We start from the raw sequence: 21,802 nt of genomic DNA, 5'->3' as shown, positions 1-21,802 counted from the left end.
CTTATAGTCGAAAGACTTAATTAAGCATCTTTTCTAATCAAATTAACTTTCATTTCCTAAGTAGAGGTTTCTAACCTCAAAGTGGCTTTAAACCATTGTTTCTTTCAGCCATTACCTTTGAAGAGAAAGATAATATCCCCTTGAAGTGATCCTCTTAGAATTAGCTATTATGCACTGACTACAAATACAGATATAAAGCTAAAATAACACACACAAACTGCTTCACCGGCTATTTCAAGCTAAGTTTGAAAGCTTTGGAATTAGCTCTGATGCCAGCAGGAAGTCACAAACAATATGTTTTGTCCTTTTAAAATTAAAACAAGCTATTATGCAAAAGCATTTCTTCACGAGGAAGCTGCAAATGAAAAGGTGCAAAATGGCAGGTTATCATGCACCCTTCTGCTGTTTATAACTGGCAGGGGCTGTTTAACGTTAACGAACAAACTGCAACACTAAAATTTAAATACAAAACAAAAGACTAGTATTTCAGGCATTTGCTTTGGTATACACTTAGAAAGCTGATGGATAAAGGTAAAGGTAAAGGGACCCCTGACCATTACCGTATTTTTTGCACCATAACACTCACTTTTTTCCTCCTAAAAAGTAAGGGGAAATGTCTGTGCGTGTTATGGAGGGAATGCCTACAGGTGGCATGCCTACGGATTTCCCTCCGCTAAAAACTACGTGCGTGTTATGGTCGGGTGCGTGTTATAGAGCGAAAAATACGGTAGGTCCAGTCGTGACCTACGACTGGGGTTGTGGCGCTCATCTCACTTTATTGGCCGAGGGAGCCGGCGTACAGCTTCCTGGTCATGTGGCCAGCATGACTAAGCCGCTTCTGGCGAACCAGAGCAGTGCACGTAAACGCCGTTTACCTTCCCGCCAGAGAGCGGTACCTATTTATCTACTTGCACTTTGACGTGTTTTCAAACTGCTAGGTTAGCAGGAACAGGGACCGAGCAATGGGAGCTCACCCCGTCGCAGGGATTCAAACCACCAACCTTCTGATCGGCAAGTCCTAGGCTCTGTGGTTTAACCCACAGCACCACCTGCGTCCCTCATATTTTACTAAATCTGCCTACCTGACAAGTAGTTCAACCGCAGGTTGCCTTGTTACTTCATCAACTTATCTGAATGACTTTATGGTTCCAAAACAATGCAAAACCCAGGTCCCAGAACTCTGTACCCACTATTTGTAGTTTCCAGAAACAATAGGCTTTTGCAGTTTGCCTTAGGTTTTGTATTAGTTCAAGATTCATCTTAACTGCTATTTTTAGCTGTTTGCCTTGACACACACATGTAAAAGGTGAGTCATTAATTGTAATTGTTTTTTAATTGCAATAATAATAGATGCTTTTTTAAAATGTGATGCTGGTATTCATATCTTGAGATAAAGTGCTGTGGGTGCCAGTAAAAAAGAGGAGTCAGTAATCTGTGTCAAGGTGTACTATCACAAAAAAGCACTGATAATAACAACTGCTGCTCCTGCTATTCAGGAAGCTGAAATGAAAGGCACAACAAGCAGACTAACAATCAAGTTTGGGACTCATTTTATCCAATAACGTAAGCAAATGGGGCGGACTCAGCTCAGCATACTTGCTCCAATATGCTCTTTTCAGATTGAGTGGCGCTTGCCCAGACAGGCCAACAACCAAGGGAAGGTGTGGAGAAGCCATGCAGCCATAAGGAATGAAGGTCTGTGACCCTGATTGTAGGGAGCCCCTTTGAGGTTTGGTTTTGTTTAGCAGAGACTACTCTGCAAGCCATTTTGCCTATATAAGCACTTTCACAGGCTGCAAATGAAGGTTCGGAGCTGGATGAGCTTGGGAAGCTGAATTCCAAGATTGATGGTAGTCATCATTGCCATGGAATTCCAACCACATTTGCAAAATTTATTAAAAGCCCCGTTCTGTTTAGAATTTCTAGCCATTTCTCCAGAAAACATATACACATGTATAGCGTGTATATAAATGCCTGTGTCTATGCGTATAAAGGCAACTCTCAACTTACGTTCTGGAAATGTCACATAAAGCCAAAAATTTCCCGGGGACACTTGCCTCCTCCTTTTTTTGCCAGATGTATAAAGCTGAATTCATGCAGGTTAAATGTGCTCAAGTTACAATTTACAAGTGTGTTTGTGTGTAGCCAAAACATTTCCACAATGTTCCATCTTGAATCCTACTATGAGCATGCCCCAGAGGCAATTTGTCTTGTTGGTACCTCTGACATGAATATTATGTGCATGTAAGCAATATGGCTACTCAAGTGCACATAGGCCCATTAATGAATGGATGAGGTTTGATTGGCTGGTTTACTGTGATAATATAAATTTACTTTTGCAAAAGCTTCTATGGTAGAGCACAGTGGATAAACTGAACAACAGCCTTTTGCTTTGACTGCATCCAAAGTATACAATAATAGCCTAACTCAGTGGTTGAACACATTCTAAGCATGCAGAAGACCCCAGGCTCAACCCAGAGTTCTTCCATTTAAAAGCCTATTTGATTTTTGGGGAGACATCTGCCTAGGATCTTGGAGAGGCAGGGCCAGTCGGGCTAGGCTGAATCCAACAATCCAACTCAATATGCTGGATTGGTTGCAGCTTCCATTACATCCCGCCCCTCCCCATGACCCCATGGAGATCCCTTATGGGACCTCAGAGGGCACTTATGCATAGGCCAGCCCATCTCAGAAGTAGTAGTTTATATAACTGGATATCCTAACCTGGCCTTTTTTTTAACAGACTCCTCTCTGAGCAGACAGGCTGTGGGTTCCACTGTAAACAGAGAAGCTGGTTCCAGATCAGGACACCAAGCTGTAATTGTGGCCATTTTAGCTCAATCCCTGCAGCAATTTCACTCCTCTCTCTTTCTTCATGCTGCGGGCACAGGACAGCATCTTGTGTAATGATCAAAATGCATGCTACTGAAAATGTGGCAGAGAAATGTGTCACCACGTAAGTATATTATTTAATGGCCAAGGTTATTGCTATTAGCGCTATGGTTTTGTTCCAATGTTTTGCATTTTGCTTTCTCTAAAGGAAACTGCTTGGTTATTTTTCATCATTAGAGTTTTGCAGGTACAACATGACTTACTCCTAGTATGCGCATGATCGTTAGATTTAAGAGCAAAACAGCAGGGAAATAGTCAGAGGAACACACCATTAAGTCCTTTCTTTATCATCCTTCTCTTGCCTCCCTTCACTAAGCATGCTGATTCCCCCCCTATTTTTGTTAAATTGTGATAGACATCCAAACATCGAATGTGCAGGTTTTGTTCATGGTTGATCCAGGCTGTTTGCCCAACACCATGACAAGCACCTGTGTTTGAAGTGGAGTCTGCTATTGTAATATTTAGTGAATAGGATTTCATTGGGAACTGATCTGTGTGCAGTGAGGAAAAAGGTCCTTTTACACACTACTTGTAATGGAGTGGAAAATTACATTTCCCATTGCAAGAACATCCCCATTAGTGGGAAAGCATATTCTTTAGCAGAGCTGGAATGCACCTCAGGCAGTGACGGGGTGACAGCCCAAGTAATGGAGGCTTGGAAAGACCTGGAAGATACTGAAATGAAAAAATGTTTTTCTTTATACATTGTGGTTGCTTCATAAACGTTCTTCCCTGATACATCAGAAGCAATTGGATTTGGAACAGTGAGGTAAAACACAAATTTAAACAAGCATGCTTGTCATTTCTGAGAAGGAAATATACCCTTGTAGAATAGAAAATGTTATAATATTCTCCTTAAGTAACTGTCCTAACCACTCAGTTTATGGTAGAGATGCTCCATTGTTTTAGTCCGCTGCTATAACTCTGCTACAAGGGAGATTTCATAAAGTTTGATGGCTTAGGGCCGGTTTATGCATTATGAAAGCCAAGCGGAGACCGCTTGAAACAGGCTGTACTGGGCCATTGATCCACAATGCAAAGCCATAATGAGAACAATGGCTTCCCTCATGGATTGCTGTGAACAAGTGGAAAGTCTCCATGGCACATTGACAGACATTCCTGACAGGAGCTGATGGTAGCTCACATCCTATGTTAATGACTGCCACTAGTGATGCTCCTTAAGTTTATCCATCTCACAACATGTTAAAAGTATTGCAAAATCATGACCTTTGCCTTTGAAACTAGTCTTCTGCCCATAATTCATACTGAGAGTGTCATGAGCTTCTGCGCCTCTCTTATGTTCATGTACAAGCTGAGTTCCTCAGAATAGATGCTTAAAAAGGTAGCTCCTGTACGGGTGTTTGGCAACTGTTTGTTCTTTGCTGACACTGACATGAACTTTTAAAAATGGACATGCAAATTTCTCCCACACACCCCAAAGGCAGTGCAGGCATTGTGTAAAGGGGATCTCTATAAAAGCAAGTCACAAGTCACAAAATATAAGAAAAGCCCTGCTGAATCAGACCAAAAGCCTATCTAATAGTGACCAACCCAGTGTTCATTGTTAACAAGCGTCCACACCATCAGTTCTGTATTTTTTTTTTATTTTTGCAGGACCTTAAATTTGCAGCAGGTCATGGTTTTCTTAGAATGCATTGAGCTTATGCAAATTTCAAATACTGTACACCTGAAATGTGCACAAATGCATAAGGTAAAATAAGGGTTGTCAGTTACATATCAAAAAAGAGGACACATCTACATATGCTACATTTTGTGTATATTTAGAAATAATAACAATAATTTAAATAGAAATCTCGTACATCTCAACCAGTGCTATTTTTCTAGAAAAAGAGGTGCTGGAACTCATCATGAACATCTCCCTTGTTCTCTTAGAATGGCAATGGCACACACCCAAGAGGTGCCGGAACTGAGTTCTGGCAAGTTCCAGCTGGAAAAAAGCCCTGATCTCACCATAGAGAGGAAAGCTGAGATCAGATCACTTATGTGCCTGCTCTTGTGGTGGCATCTTTTGAAGAGCAACTTCAAAGCCCCTGCTCTCCCTTCCTCTAATTCTAATTCTTTGATCCAGACTTCAACCAGGCAATTTTTCAAAGGGAGGACTTTTTCCAGGGACCGTCCTCTGCTAGATCCTTCAAACAGAGGACTCTTCACTGTAAAGGATAAACATGACCACCCTAACTCAAACTTCAAAACAAGCACCCCATAGTCTGCAAATACCACAAGACCCATCCATCACATATCTTTCAACTAGACTATTGCCCTAGTTGGATGTGAAAACGTTATAAAGTTCCTCTGATGTGTACCAAGGCTCACTATCATGAATACGGCACCTGGAAAATTTAGTCTTCTTGTGATTTATTACAGCACATGCAAGCATTTTTTTTGCTTTTTTTTCTTTTTGTAATTGCATCACTTTGAAGTAATAACTGCAGATATGGCTTGCCACTTTACTTGAATAGATCTGTTGCTAATATATGGCAAGCAGCTCCTGCTGGGTGGATTCCTGATTGCCATGGACTTTCTGCAATTCTGTCTTCAGTTTGCACAATGGTCACAGTTTTGGACCATATCTTCAATTTAGGCCTTTAAACTGGGCTAGCACATTGTATCCCTTGTCCATCATTTGCAGCCTACCATTCCAATATGTCCTTGGTGACTCCCACTCAGCATCTCTGCGCACATCTTCACTCCTTTGAACACCATTACATTTTCTACAGATACACCAGCTCTGTCATTCCAGAAGTCACTGTGTGTGCCATCTGTGCATGAGCCTCCCTGCTTTATGGTGAGTCAACGCACTATCTGTTGTCTTCTACCAGCACATGTGAGGATGCAATAAGTGTTGCAGCACCATGATCCCTCAGATTTGCACAAAATCAGAAAGCTGCAAAAGTGCGCACTAAGAATTTACAATTGTCTGTATGCTTTTGCACACTTCCTGGACAGGGATATTTTTTATAACCAAGGTTATAAAAAAAGCTATCTGTCAGTATTTAATCGGCATATTGAATCAACGAATTAGAAGTGGGGACAAAAACAAACAGGAACACCTACTAGTATGAACAGGGAAGACCAAAGTTATTCCACATATACTAATTCAAATACTCTGGACTAATTTGAATGGGTGAAAAGTGGATTACAGTAACAGCTAAATAGTGCTCATATGTGAATTAGTCATAAGGCTTTCTTTTCTTTTGTTCACCACCCGCAATACTTTCTCTCTCTCCTTGCTCTGACTCTAGTTGGGAAGGTTTTTGCTTGTTGAATTTCCTTCTTCTGACTAGCTGTTCCGATGGCACAGTAAAAAAAAGGACATAGAGCTAATTCCCAAGACTCCTGGTCTGAATCAGATAGGAAATTGTATCCAGTGATACAATTTAGTTACCTTTATAAAGGTTTATTGATTTCTACCTTTGTTTTTCATTATTATGGTTTTATGCATGTTTGATTTTTAATTGGTTTGTGCATTTGAATTGAGTTTCAGCTTCTATTGTATTTGTATTTGCTTGGAGAGTGATCAAGCAGTTTATAAATCTTCTAGATAAATAAACAAACCCTTCCTCATCTAACCCCAACACTGCAATGGCAGCCAAATGCACACTGACCAAGCTACTGTGGGTCAAAATTATCCATAACCCAATTAACACTGGATGTTCAGCTATTTCCTTTGGTCTCAGGACAACCTAGCAAATGTTGGCACTGAGGAGGAGGCTTCCATTTTGTTACATATATTTTTTGCTTCAGGCAAGCATTCCTGATGAATAATCTTGTGAAACGTAAACAGAAAAGAATCCTGTGGCATGCTGAAGGCTAAGAAATATATCACAGCACAAACTTCTGTGGACCACAGCTCATTTAGTCAGATGTATAAAAAGACAAAAAGTGTTGAGGACATTTTAACACAAACTAGATTTTGTTGTTTCCATATCAAGTTATAGACTACCCCATCCCAAAGGCTTGAGTGGGAAGAGAAACAGAAACTGGTTATGATGCTCTCTTAGCTGAGCCACTGCCCCTCCCTTAATCCAATAAAAGGAGCAATTCCATGCAACCCAGAACTATAAACCAGTGTGATATTCACCATTTACGCTAAACGAAATATGCATTCCACTCCATTTTTATGCATTCGATCTAAATGTACACAATATCTATGGTATATAATTATCTGCCTTAGAGAGTTCAATTTATTGTTTAAAAATAGAATAGATATTATAGAAAAGAGCAGTGTGGTAAAATGATTTAAATTATATTGGAGCGGTGGGAGGTTGGGGGGGGGGAAACTTGCTTAGAAACCCAACAGGAAAAAAAAGAATTTCAATAATACTCCTGATCATATTTTCCGCTGTTAAGTGAGCAAAAATTGTGTGGGTGAGAAATAAATATAAATTTCTCGATGGCACCATCATTGGCATTTCTAAGCATTCTTTTTCTAAATATATTCTTTATCTGAGCTGTCTTGAAGTACTTTTAATATAATTAAAGGCACAAAATGAGTGCCAGACTTGTCAATTTCGACAACAAAGTGCTGAAAGTCTTAGTGAAACCGAAAGATCCATCTCCCACACATTGTAATGAATAGGTTCATAAAAGGAAAATAGTTTAATTACATTTTAGTTCATGGATTGTTAATAGGCTGGAGTATCTAAATTGAATAATGTGATTCTGGTATAATAATTATGTGTAAATGAACTTGTTTAAATGATATTTTACAGCTTCTTTATAAAATTACAGCTAGAGGCAATGCAGTGATAGACACACAAAGGCCGTGCAAAAATTATCATAAACTATTAGCTTGTTTGCAAAGGGTTTTATGTTAATCTTTTAGTACTTAAAGCACTCTGCAATTAACATATCACGGGGAGCTGCCTTGAAGCAAAGCCATGCAAATTGAAGTACTCAGATAAAAAGCCATTCACATTTTCTTTAAAAAAATGAAAGAAAAAGGGTAGTGTAGCACTCAAAGAAGACTGGTTTTATATTTGAGATTAAGGAGGTGTAATGATTGTGTTATCTAACGACGGTTGTAATTAAAGCTTTTCTCCTGAAGACATGACAATAGATACGGCATTGATTTCGCTGTTTTAATTGTGAAAGTCATTTCATTCCAGGGCAGAAGATATGAATAGCCTAAAATCAAAGGGCTAAAAGATGGCTTTGTTGATATTACTTGTTCAACAGCTGCCTTGTGGCTTGATACACAGATGAGAGGGAATGGTGAAAGAAATCCGGGAGGTGCTCTGTATTGTAATTTTCCTCCTGGTTTCCTTTCCTTTTATTGAAGGGGGGGAAAGGCAAGCTAGGAATCTGGATAGAATCGTAAACAAGCAGCCTTTTCACATCTCAGTGCTGTTTTTCCTCCATTAGATTCTCCTGAACAAAAGGAGTCATAAAAGGACCAGGACTAAGGCTTTTATGGCTGCACTTCACCAACGACAAAAGTTTATGCAATAAAGCCATCATCTGTTCTCAGAGATATCACACTTTTAGTGGAATATAGAACTCTCCGTGTGACAATAATTCCGGTTATCAGAAGCACTACAGAGGCGAAACAAAACAAAGGGCAAAGAGCACAACAGTTGCTGTGTTTTATTTATGTTATGTGTACATATGCCACTGTCTGCAACGATAGCAGGAACCAGAATTTTCTATGACCAGGTTCTATGGAAAGAATCAATTCTGTAGAACATCACCAGAGAATTGAAACCTAGGGAAAGAGCCACTTTGAAACCAATTATTGGGCAACTCTTACAATGTTAAGAAAAATGTGTGTGTTCTAAGTTTAACCTTCTGTTGCATCAAAGTTTGTATACAACAATTTTAACAGATTTCCCCTCACATTTGTATCACATTTGATACAAGTTCTTATGATTTGCCAGGGTTGGGTAACTTTGCTACCAATATGGACTCCTTGGGGTTACATTCAATATAGCACTAAGTAACTTGTTCCATGAGGGACGCGGGTGGTGCTGTGGGTTAAACCACAGAGCCTAGGACTTGCCAATCAGAAGGTCGGCGGTTCGAATCCCCGCGACTGGGTGAGCTCCCATTGCTCGGTCCCTGCTCCTGCCAACCTAACAGTTCGAAAGCACATCAAAGTGCAAGTAGATAAATAGGTACCACTCCGGCAGAAAGGTAAACGGTGTTTCCGTGTGCTGCTCTGGTTTGCCAGAAGCAGCTTAGTCATGCTGGCCACATGACCCGGAAGCTGTACGCCGGCTCCCTCAGCCAATAAAGTGAGATGAGCACCGCAACCCCAGAGTCGGTCACAACTGGACCTAATGGTCAGGGGTCCCTTTACCTTTTACCTAACTTGTTCCATCTGTGCAAGGATTCATGCTTGCACAGTGAACAACATGTTCCTTAAATTTGTTCTGCAGGTTGTCCCAACCCTCCATAATAGATTTGGAGAGGGTGAAGGGTGCATGTAGCGGGGGGTGGGGTTGGACTTCTGTTGCACAAGCATAAAACCTTGCACTAACAGAACAAGTGCATTGGAGTGTGTGCCCTCCTGTGTGCTTTATGATAAAGCATAAATAAGACTCAAGTCATGAGATACTCAATGGGAAAAAAACCCTCTGATGCTAGTTGACTGGACACAACATTTGAAATTTCAACAGGTTAATTAAAACCTTGGTCAAAAACATTTGTTCGTTTGTTTGCTTGCTTGTTTGCTTTTCTATCTGGCTCCAAGTATTCCTCCCACCCCAGCTTCTAAGTTTTGCACAAAGTTTTCCACCCTTCCCAATAACTGAAGCGTATGCTCAAATGAAGAGTAAAGACAATTAATCCCTATTCATTCGGAGGATTAATCTTCTGTTGTTTCAGTTTACCTCTGAATCTGTGATCCCCATGATTGTGAAGGATTCTGATGCTGAATGATGCAGTTCTCCTGATAAAGGAAAGGAAGTCCAGCCAGGAAAGCTGCATGAATGAGATGCCACCTGAGAACACATATGTGCTAGTTCCTTTCTTCCAGCATCCCTTTAATGGGTTGCTTACACCTTTGTTCTAGTCATCCTCTCAGAGTTCAGAGAACAGTATATGTATGTGGGGTCTATCAAGACTTCCTCTGCATAAATGCTTGAATATATTTATGGAACGAGTCCTGGAGAAATCCCATTGGCCATCTTTGGATATCTCTCTTGTCCTGTCTGGAATTCAAGCATTATTATTATCTCTTCTTCTTCTTCTTCTTCTTCTTCTTCTTCTTCTTCTTCTTCTTCTTCTTCTTCCATAGTTTTTCCAGCTAAAGTATTCTGAAACTACTTTCCTGTAGTGTGGTGTGAGAACCAAAGTTCCTCCCTCCCTCCCTTCCTCCTTCCTTCCACACTTATACAACACTTGCACACTTACACAAAGTTACTACACATTTGACAAAAAAAGGAAATATCCTCAAAGAAGACTAAATTTCCTCCCATCTTATATTTGTGCAGCTGGTTCTTACTGCCTAAGTGTAGACCCTAACATTTGTCCCTATTGAAATTCATTTTGTTAGTTTGGGCCATGTTCTTCAATCTGTTAAGGTAACATTTATTTATTTTTTATTTATTATTGAATCCCGATTCTGCCTTCAGTGGCATTGGCTACCTGTCCCAGTTTGGTATCATCTGCAAATTTTATTAGGTCAAGGTAAAGGGACCCCTGACCATTAGGTCCAGTTGTGACCAACTCTGGGGTTGTGGCACTCATCTTGCTTTATTGGCCGAGGGAGCCGGCGTACAGCTTCCAGGTCATGTGGCCAGCACAGTGGCGTAGCGTGGGTTGTCAGCACCCGGGGCAAGGCAAGTAATTTGTGCCCCCTAACCCGTGGATTTGCGCCCCCTAACCCTAACCCCCAGATGTTGCGCCCGGTGCAGCCGGCCCCCCTGCACCCCCACGCTACGCCACTGGGCCAGCATGACTAAGCCGCTTCAGGCGAACCAGAGCAGTGCACGGAAACGCCGTTTACCTTCCCGCCGGAGTGGTACCTATTTATCTACTTGCACTTGACATGCTTTTGAACTGCTAGGTGGGCAGGAGCAGGGACTGAGCAACGGGAGCTCACCCTGTCCTAGGGATTCGAACCACCGACCTTCAGATCGGCAAGTCCTAGGCTCTGGGGTTTAACCCACAGCGCCACCCGCGTCCCGCAAATTTTATTAGCATCCCCTCAATTCCTTAATCTAAGTCATTTTAAAGATGTTGAACAATAACGGGCCCAGGACAGAACCTGCAGCACACAACTTGTCTCTCTCCCCCCGCCCCCCCCCCCATGACAAGGAACTGTTAGTGAGCACTCTTTGGGTTTGGTCTTTCAACCAGCTACAAATCCACCTAACAGCTACCTTCCAGTCCCCATTTTACCAGCTTCTCCACAAGAATATCATTGCAGAAATCAAGATACACTACATCAACAGCATTCCCCTAATCCACCAAACTTGTAACACTCACACTCTCTCTCTCTCTCTCTCTCTCTCTCTCTCTCTCTATATATATATATATATATGATGAGATTCGTCTGCTATGAAAAAAAGAGGACACCTTAAAATAGAGGCCTGTCCTCTGTTAAGCTGCCCTACCTTGGCAATGGCCTGCAAGCCCCTTATCCCTCCCCCAAACTTTTTTTTGTGGGGTTGGGTGGGGAGCAGCAGGCTCATTGACCAACACAGATTCAAAGCAGTTAGGTGAATTAAGTACAAGCAAAACAACCCTTTTGAAACTTGAATGTGCAGCCTGATTTTTGATAATTACTCTGTTGCTCAAAGCCCAACAGCCCATGTTAGAACACTTTGCTGCAGAAAAAGAATACGTGAATGAGTGGAACAGAAGGAAGCATAAACTTGAATTATTTATTTATACAAAACACTGCTACTTTAGGTTTTGCTAATAATCTTCATTTTAGCACAAGCCCATTCTATTCAGACTCATTACTTACTAGAATCCATTCCATCACTACTCTCGCCCACTTCCCTGTAAATAGCAAATGCACTAAACTACAGTGTAATTAATATAATTAAAGTATTAATAAAGATTGAAAGGGTTGGACACTGTGTGAAGTGCTTAATTTTGTGTATATTTTTCTCTGATTGACTGTTTAGGTTTGTGTTTCGGCTGTCACCAAGATTATGTGTAATTAAGCCAAAGGAAAGATGTGCCTCTCTTTTTCTTTAATGAGAGAGGATGGCAGACAAATTCATGGCTGTTTGGGTAGTGGGTGGTAACTCTGCCCACTCTTTTGTAGCTGCTATAATTCCACATTGTTCTTTATTCATGCATTGCACGTTCCATTATATTTTGGATACTTCTATTTGTATGCAATGGAGAACAAATGATTACACTGGGAAAAGCAAACATATGAATTTTCGACCTCCTATAGCAGGCTAGGTGGTGGAGATGGCAGTGAACTTCTGGCCTTAAAGCTGCTGCAGCACAGTAGCTAAGACATTGAGCTGTAAATCAGGAAGTCCTCATGCCATGAACTCATTAGTTGGAAAAGACTCTTTCTCTCTCTCTCTCTCTGGCTGCATTTACACAATATAGGCTAATAATGCTAACCTATCTCAAAGAGTCTGTATAGCATAGTATATACTATAGTATAGTATAGTATAACAAAGGTCTGTATAGTTAAAGCTATGGTTTTCCCAGTAGTGATGTATGGAAGTGAGAGCTGGACCATAAAGAAGGCTGATCGCCAAAGAATTTATGCTTTTGAATTATGGTGCTGGAGGAGACTCTTGAAAGTCCCATGGACTGCAAGAAGATCAAACCTATCCATTCTGAAGGAAATCAGCCCTGAGTGCTCACTGGAAGGACAGATCCTGAAGCTGAGGCTCCAATACTTTGGCCACCTCATGAGAAGAGAAGACTCCCTGGAAAAGACCCTGATGCTGGGAAAGATGGAGGGCACAAGGAGAAGGGGACGACAGAGGACAAGATGGTTGGACAGTGAGCATGACTTTGACCAAACTGCGGGAGGCAGTGGAAGACAGGAGTGCCTGGCGTGCTCTGGTCCATGGGGTAACAAAGAGTCAGGCACGACTAAACGACTAAACAAGAACATCTCAAAGAGATGTAAGAATGAGAAAACAATGTATATGGAACACTTTCAATTGCCTATAGTGCTAAGTATTACATTGCTGTTATTAACACTGAAAAGCAACATTTGCATGGGTTTTCAATGTGGGGAAACACAGGAACAGGCCTGGAAGAAGAACATGGCATGGGACCTGTTTTATTTATTTTTTTAAAAAAAGCTTAATGTGTGAAGCTGAGAGGGTGAGAAAGAGAGAAAGAGAGAGAGAGATTTACTAGGCTAGGCAACTGTAGCCACCACAATTTTCAGTACAGTGGTACCTCGGGTTAAGAACTTAATTCGTTCTGGAGGTCCGTTCTTAACCTGAAACTGTTCTTAACCTGAGGTACCACTTTAGTTAATGGGGCCTCCTGCTGCTGCCGCCGTGCCACCATGTTCTTAACCCGAGGTACTATTTCTGGGTTTGCGGAGTCTGTAACCTGAAGCATCTGTAACCTGAGATACCACTGTACCCCCAATGCCTGGTGGCAGCTGCAGGACCTTTTGTGCCACCTGTCCTGATGCTGCTACCCACTGCAGGTACCCATTACTGCCCACTCTGTGACTGTAGAGACACATAACTCGTAACTGCTGCCTCCTCATTGACCTCCCCAAGGGGTAAGCCTGGGCCATGTAAATCGAGGTCCTGGGATGCCCAGATGACAATACCCCCCTTCTCAGCCTCACTGATGTGGTCCAAAGGAAAGCTGAGTAATATGTTTGGTGCCAGCTTGGCTGCAGAAGTTGCCAGAAGGAGGTGCCCAAGGTACCATTCAACCATCTTAGGGACTCCACTCATCCTTTTCTTCTCCTGAACATGTCCTGCAAGGCAGTGGGTAGGATCAGTAGCAGCCTCTGTAAGATGACATACTCTGCCCAGGGAAGCTTGACTGCAACCGACACAGATATCTCTTTGGCACTAGGCAAAGACACTTCTGTTCTCCCAGGCATAAGATTGTCTTTTGTTTGTTTCGCAGCAGTTGCTGGTGGTACATTCCTTTCTATCTTCTGGGGCTGTAAGTGATGGTTAGACTAATGGTAGTGAATGGAAGGGTTGGTTTTATCATATAAATACCTCGTATCATGTTTAATTTTACATTATCTTGCTTTTCCTTTGCTGTATTATCCCTACCCAAGTCAACAGAAGACAGAGATCAATGAGATCAGAATGGTGTTTAAGGATTACTGAGAGTGTTGTTACGCAACATGGTCTCAATACTGTGATGTGGAAAGCAGTCGAAAACTACCACATCCAGTTCCTAAGGCCTATGAGAATTCTAGTCCAAGGAGATGACATCTGATATTCAGGAAGGGAAGTCAGGCTTAGTAGGAGGAAAGGAACCCATCCACCGCCCGACCCAGGTCATCAGTTTGCTAAAGATTTCCCAGAGAAAGGATAAAAATGAACACAAAGGGCGAAGCGACAAGCTATATTATTGCATATGTTTAGCAATTGTATTGACCACAACAGCACTGTTCCCAAGAGTGCTGAAATAGCTTCCCAAACTCTTGTCCTTTAGTGATTCAGAGTGTGTGTTTCTTGCCTGAACTTAATATGGCAAGAGAGATGAGAAATTCCAAGATAAGATCTTAGCCATCAACTATTTGTTTCCTAACTTGCTGGCAGTTCATGTTTTCCCTTTTTTCTAAGCCATTAAAGAGAGAGAAAATAGATATACTATGACTGCACAATGGATCAAGCACAGATACTTTGCATTGAAAAGACATTGCTTGAGATATGTGCAGAGCTTGGTTGAAATATGAAATCTTCTGCAAACTTCAGGATAACCTTTTTTGTTTCACAGAGGGAGTGAATAAAATAAATCCTTAACATGCACTCTTTGCTTGCCTTCTAAAAAGCTTTATATAAACAAACAACAAAATGAACTCAAAATGGTAGTGTCAGCCTTTTCTAATGGCCAGAGGTGTGGACAACACTTACATTAAAATCAAAATCAAAAGATTGGCAGGTCTTAAAAGTCCTCCTAGCTGTTTCTGTATCTGCCCTTAAATGTGAATGAGGTATTCTGGGCAATCAAAGAAACTGAAGATGGACTGGATATCTTTGCAGGTTTGGTTTAAATGAGACCAGTGATTAATCTTGTTTACAATAGAACATTAGAATATTGTTTACAATAGAACAATATTACAATTAGCAAAATAAGTTCAAATAAATAATTTTTTTCCAGTGACCCCTACTCTAAACATTCCTTTATATCTATACACCTAAAGAACCAAATGGCATACCTGCCCTGTTCAAATGAGGACAGCTTTCTAGCAATTATATCCACATTATTCCTTTATAATGATTCTTTAGCTGATGGATTGACCTTGCACAGGAGATGGAGGAATCACCCACACCACTAGCACACATGGAAGAGTAGAAGCAAAAAAGGGAATCCCATTCCATCTGTGGGCTGATAATGTAAGAAGAGAACTCTGTATGTTACAGTGGTATATGATAGTTGATGAAAGTAAACATGCAAATGAGAATGTCAACAACTCCAAACAGATTTTTGAATTATTAGTTAGATATATTTACTAAGGGCTCATCAACATTTTCACTTGCCCCATGTTTCCTAGGCACAGGTCCCCAGGAAAACCAACTGTTTACCACTGAACGATCAGAAAATCCAACTGACATTTGTTAATTGACATTGATGTTAATTTAAAATGGGAGGATGTTTAAAGAGCCTGAGAGAAGAGATAAGTTTTTACCAGTTGACATGTAAAGTATGCAGCAGCTCAACTTTTCTAGGAAAAGCATTCCATTGCCAGGGGGGCCACCACTGACAAGGCTGTGTCCTCAACTCTCCACACCTCTTATTGAGGGAGCACTTGAAGAAGGGCTTCCATTGATTAAGGTATGGGTTGGTAAATATGGGGGAAGGAGTCCCTCTAGATACTAAGCTCCGAATCACCCAGGGCTTTTTAGGTCATACTCAGCACTTTCAGTTAGATCCCAAAAAGAAACGGAAGTAAGTGATAAGATAGTCATCTAAATGTGAGCATCAGCATTTGCTGGTATGACTATCTAAAAAAACAGAGAAGCATACATCATGTCTTTGAGCATTCACAAAATTCATCTGGGATTGTCAGCACACACATATGATCACTGAGAGCAAATGGTAAACATTCACTGTAAGTGGATGGCATGATGGGGCTGCCCCACTCACCTGACCTCTAGCCACCTGAGTCGCTGCAGAATACCAGCACAGAGAAGGGAGGGATGTGGTGGCGGCAAAATTGGTGCCACGGAAATCTGCCAGCAGAGCCTATCTGGAGCTCCTGACGGTGTATTTGCACTTACTGCTGACCTTATTGCTGCACCCCTTCCTTTCTCGGTAGGCTGCAGAAACTCAACCAGCTGACGGTCAAGTGAGCAGTGTGGTACACCACTGCTGGATTTATGGTTCATTTCAGCTAAATGAGTAACAAACTGCATTTATTGTTGATTTCTTGGGTGGAAGTCTTTACTGTGGTGCAATAAAAAGTAAACTTATCACCTACACAGCCATCTTACCACTAACAGCGCATTGTCCCTCCACAACTTTTCTAAGGTGGAAAGGAGCTTTTCATTGAGTATTTCCTGTTTAGCGATCCGTTGCATGCCATAACGCAGTGACAATGTTGGCCCCAATCCCAGAGCAAGAATCCCCATGACTTTGAGTGAGATCTCTTTCGCAGGGAAAATATTGACTCTCTGCCGTGAAAAGCTAGCTTGTGATAGAATTATTTGAATGATAGCCTGATGAAATAGCCATTAACTGGAATTATTACTCTTGGTGGCTATTCTCTCTTGTGTGCTTTTCTTCCCCACTGTATCTTTCTTTCTGTCTCCTTTTTAGAAAGTATAAACACACTCAAGATAACAAAACTGGTATCATGAAAGAAACAAAAGTCCTTAACACGAGCCATTAACTATGAAAAAGAATAAGGCTTCTGCACAATGATAACAACGCTCACATAGCCTCATGAAAGCCACCTAATAGAATATGGAATACAAGTCTCACTGCAATAAGGATATTTTGTTATATTATTCAGCCATCATAGACAATCCCCTACATATTTGGCTTTAGAAAAGGCGCTTCTGGAATCTGAGAGTAATTTTTCCAACAGGACGGGAACAAATGTTTGTTTCAGTTTCACCATTTAAAACACTGAGCATAGCACTTGCATGCTTTCAAACCACAAGTTTTAGATCCATGCAAAGATTTCCAAATGAGCTTCTAGTTTCACTCCTGGTGTCCCAAAATAGGAATGAGAAAAGAATCTTGACTGAAGCCCTGTTGCTAGTCAATGTGGGCAATATGTTAGAAGGACCAATGGTCCATCTCAGAATAAGGCAGATTCCTCTGTTTCCAACAGGAAATGGAGAAATTATAGTGCTCTGGGATATGTATACATTCTGCCCCCACAAGAAAAATAAATATTTTGTTCATGCTACTGAAATCCTTTGTTTCCCTAACACTCCTCAGATGTTTTGCCTGAGAAGCCTCCAAATTTGCTTCAGCTTTTGCTCTAGGGAAGATTTGGGGCAACCTAGCTATGTGTGGGGAAACCACAAAATCACTTCAAGTTTCAGTGAATGAGAAATTTCCAGTGCCAACTCTTGTGCAAGAGATGTCGGAGTTTCATTTCAGGAAACAGCTGAAGATCATGACCCTAACCTGCTACAACACAGTACTGGAGGGTGTATTGTTCCTTTGATAATGCCAGAGATAACTTCACACTAAGTTGGGGGAAAGGCCATCACGTATTTCAATTAACATATAGAAAACCATATCAATAATGCCTTGACATTTTGCTCTTGGAAGTAAAGTATTTCCCCCCGCAAAGTGTAAAGCTGATAGAGCTGTCAACTTTATCTACTAAGAGGCATCCAAAAAGTCACAAACATCTCAAGAATTTAAAATATTCTTTTTCATCTGTTCAGAAATTATCAACGAAAGACTCATCTCTGGCTCCTCTGGCTCCCACATCATTAAGAGTTACCTTATACAAGTGAAAATCTTTTGACACACACTTTCATGAAAGAAGAAAAAGGGAAAAAACCAAGTCATTAAATGTGTGTTTAGATTTCTTTCATTTAGCGGTTGTTTTAAGTGAGTTTCAGCTGCCGGCTGACTTTCTTGGGTGGAAAGAAAGCACAGACCTTCCATTAACAAACCCAACACTTTCAACTCAACTCTTTGTTTTAAAAAAACCACAAAAAACTTCCCTCTGCTCAACCCCCTCCTCCCCGCTTTATATGGCTATGCAAATTCCTAAGCAGGAAAACTGATGGAGGGAAAGAAAAGAAAATACTTTAAAAGAAGGAAGAAAACTGCTGACTAAGTGCAGTATTTTAAATCTGGAGTGTTGCGGGACAGTATGCTAATGCTATATATTAATACTGGAACAAAACAGCATAGGGATGGTATTGTGCCAATAGAAACCAAGATAAGTTTTTGGGGGTTTTTGGAGTCTACTCTTGACAGTCATACATTTGTTCCTTTAAACAGGGGGTGCCAAACATTTGGGACCTGTGGGCACATTTGCAAACTGAGAAGGGTAAAAGTTGTCATGGGCACCACACACCCTGGCTGCAGCCAGCCACACACTCTTCACTTGGTTACAATAGAGCGCTTCTTGTAAACCTTATTTCCGTGCTGGGAGGGGATCTTGTGGGTGCCAGGCAAAGGACTCTGCAGCTGCATGCCCTTGCTGAACCTTAAAAGTCCTTCTATGTATACGTTAAAAAGCAATACAGTGTACCTCAGGTTACAGATGCTTCAGGTTACAGACTCCGCTAACCCAGAAATAGTACCTCGGGTTAAGAACTTTGCTTCAGGATAAGAACATATATTGTGCTCCTGCGACAGCAGCAGCGGGAGCCCCCATTAGCTAAAGTGGTGCTTCAGGTTAAGAACAGTTTCAGGTTAAGAACGGACCTCCGGAACGAATTAAGTTCTTAACCCGAGATACCACTGTACTGAACGGTTAACACTTTCTTAATGACTACCCCAACAAATGCATCTGTTGTGGTATTAAATTTGACCCCCACCGTAGCTGTCAAGTGTCCCTTATTTGAAGGGACAGTCCCTTATTCCAGCGCCATGTCCCACTGCTGTCCCTTATTGATGGATGTCCCTTAAATGTCCCTTAAATTTCAAAGGAAGCAGCTCCTCTCCCTCCCTCCCTGCCTGCCTGCCAGGGAGGAGGGAGGCTCCAACTGTGTTGCTTGGCTGTGTTGCTCACCCAATAAGAAGTCTAAGAACGACTGGGGGGTGGAGCTTGCATGCCTTGTGTGTGGCTAGTTAATGCAAGCTGAGGAGGTTTTTGAATGCTGGACGCCATTTTGTTGCACATGCTGCTGCAAACTTTGCAATGCAAAGCCAGGCCGGGGAGCCATCTTAAGTTGAGGCTGCATAGGCCTTGTGGTACATGTGATTCAGATTCTATTCAGTTGAACCTCTGGTTACAAAGTTGGTTGGACAGTGTTCTCGAAGCTACCCAGCATGAGTTTGACCAGACTGCAGGAGGACAGGAAGACTGGAGTGCCTGGAACAGGTGAGGCTGCAGGTCCCTTATTTTGGCTGCTGGTCCCTTATTTTCAAGGCTGCTGGTCCCTTATTTTCAAATCTGTAAGTTGACAGCTATGGGGGGGGGGGGGTTTAAAAGGGCATAGAATGTTAATCAGCCCAAAGAGGAATGCTTTCACTTGGCACCTAAAAATTTATTAGGAAGGCACCAGGTGAACTGCCTTGGGGAGAGGATTCCACAAATGGGGAAGCACCGCAGAAAAGGCCCATTCTTGTGAAGCCACCTCTTGGCTGCTGGTCCCTTATTTTCAAATCTGTAAGTTGACAGCTATGACCCCCCCCCACACATGGTGGGGTCATTCAAACCTTTAAACCTTGGGTGTGCAGTGTCTTCTCTCCCCCCCCCCGCCTTACACCCCCCCCCCAATTCACTTGTAACTGGGCATTTGAACTCAGTGCCCTTTTGGGAAACACCCAAATGAAAATACACACACACCTATGAGCAGGCAGGATAAAAGCAATACCAAATACCTGAGCCCTTTAGACAACATGAAGAACAATGTGGCATGGGTTAGGACAAAAACATAATATGTTGACTCCAAATACTAAGAGGGTTAGCTACTGCCTCAGTAAGAAATGCCCAATAAACATAATGCTTTATTCATTTATTTATTGTTTCTATATCCCATCCTTCCTGAAAGGGCCATAGCTCATTGATCTGTTTTATCCTCGTAACAACCCTGTGAGGTAGGTGAAGCTCTTGTCGTTACACAATTGCATTGACTGAAATCACATAAAATTTGAATTACATGGGAGTTACTGTGTCAGCTCTACCTATCTCTGGAGACTGACCATTTCTTGCTTTTTGTGCTTTAAAAACTTCACTAAAAATGGTATTATGAGAGTTTTGAAATGGTGACAAGGCTCTCATAATTGCAAGTGATGAAAGCCAATAAAAGCTGTTTATTTCTGTTAACTCCCCCCTCCCCGTTTACACCTAACATATAAATACACATTATTTTATTTTATTTTTAAAAATGTAAAAATCTGCAAGGCAGTTGCCTCTTTGTGTGAGCCAGTGCCTTGGAGGATTATGAAAAATAAACAATGAAAAAGAAGATTGATTTACTTGGTGTTGGAATGTGATTTCCGTACCATGTGCTTGGATTTCATATAAAGATCTTAGCATAGTTCTGTTTGTACCAAAAGATTAATATGATGAATTTTAATGGCTCAGCAGCAGCCAATTTAGCTTGGAAGAAGTTAACTATTTGTTCAATGTATAGCCATTTGTGCTAATCTCTACAATCATAACAGGATTTACTAATTCCATTTTCAATTTTTAAAACTTGTTTTGATGCTTTTTGTGTTGGGCATTGTTACACTGCTTTTATGATTATGAAGCAAGTAGCTTTTCTTGTTTCTTAAACACAGTAATTCTAGTTCTTGGAGAAAACCCCTCTGTCACACATTTGTGTGGCCAGGTGGGTTAGCCACTCACTAGAACAGTGCTATGAAACGCTGCATAAATGCTGTGTGATGGTTGTAGGCCTGTGGTGACAAATACAGTACATGGTCGGTGAGGCCTGAATGCCTGATCTGGATCTAGACACAGGTCATCTTACCAGATACAGATTCCAGGCAGTCTGGACTCTGATCTAAAACATGTCAGTGGGAAACACACCTGCAAAATCTGATTTAAATCCAAGTAATTCCAGATCTCATTAGAATGTCTACTAGCTACTTACGTCAGATATGGAGAAGAGGCCAGTTGTGGAATCATTTCAATTCTACAGCTATTTTACAGGGCTTAATCCCACATACTTATGCAATCTTGAAAAGACCCACTACCATATGGGAGAAGAGAACCATGTCAGCCATAACATTAAATAATTGCTCCTGAACTTGGTTTGGTGACATCTTTGTGTGTATGGATGGGACACTGGTCTCTCTACTGCTTCCTTTTCATCCTGAGCTGCTGGGCTGGCAGTGAGTATAATCAGAATCTGTGTGGTGTCTTGATGAATATTGTTCGACTAGAACTTAGAAAATCTAGGTCCAGCTCTCCATTCTGTCACCTGGGAATCCTTTGGACAACCACTCTCACTCAGCCCAACCAGTCATGGAATTCATTTTTTTAAAAAAACCAGGAAGATAAGATCTTAAAATTAACACATATCCAAAAGTATGTAGACATATTATACAGGTGTCTATTACTGTACTGCAGCTTGTGTTTAAACATTTTCCCTTTCAGTTGCCAATTATGGAAATGCTGTTCTCTTCCATATACAGGTCCTCACGCACAAAGAAGACG

General features: G+C 41.4%; 1 protein-coding gene and 1 long non-coding RNA gene across 2 annotated transcripts in view; one reads left to right on the top strand and one right to left on the bottom strand.

Moving 5' to 3' along the window:
* Nucleotides 1-21,802, bottom strand: part of LRMDA (leucine rich melanocyte differentiation associated) — a 741,312-nt gene that overhangs the window by 184,411 nt on the left and 535,099 nt on the right.
* On the top strand, nt 1,620-2,980 carry LOC310844397. The gene is made up of 2 exons (XR_014564081.1): nt 1,620-1,695; nt 2,744-2,980. It is a non-coding gene; the product is annotated as an uncharacterized lncRNA (long non-coding RNA).

This window comes from Podarcis gaigeae (genome assembly GCF_964106915.1).
Source record: "Podarcis gaigeae genome assembly, chromosome: 5".
NCBI lineage: Eukaryota > Metazoa > Chordata > Lepidosauria > Squamata > Lacertidae > Podarcis > Podarcis gaigeae.
This window is presented reverse-complemented; position numbering and strand designations above follow the sequence as displayed.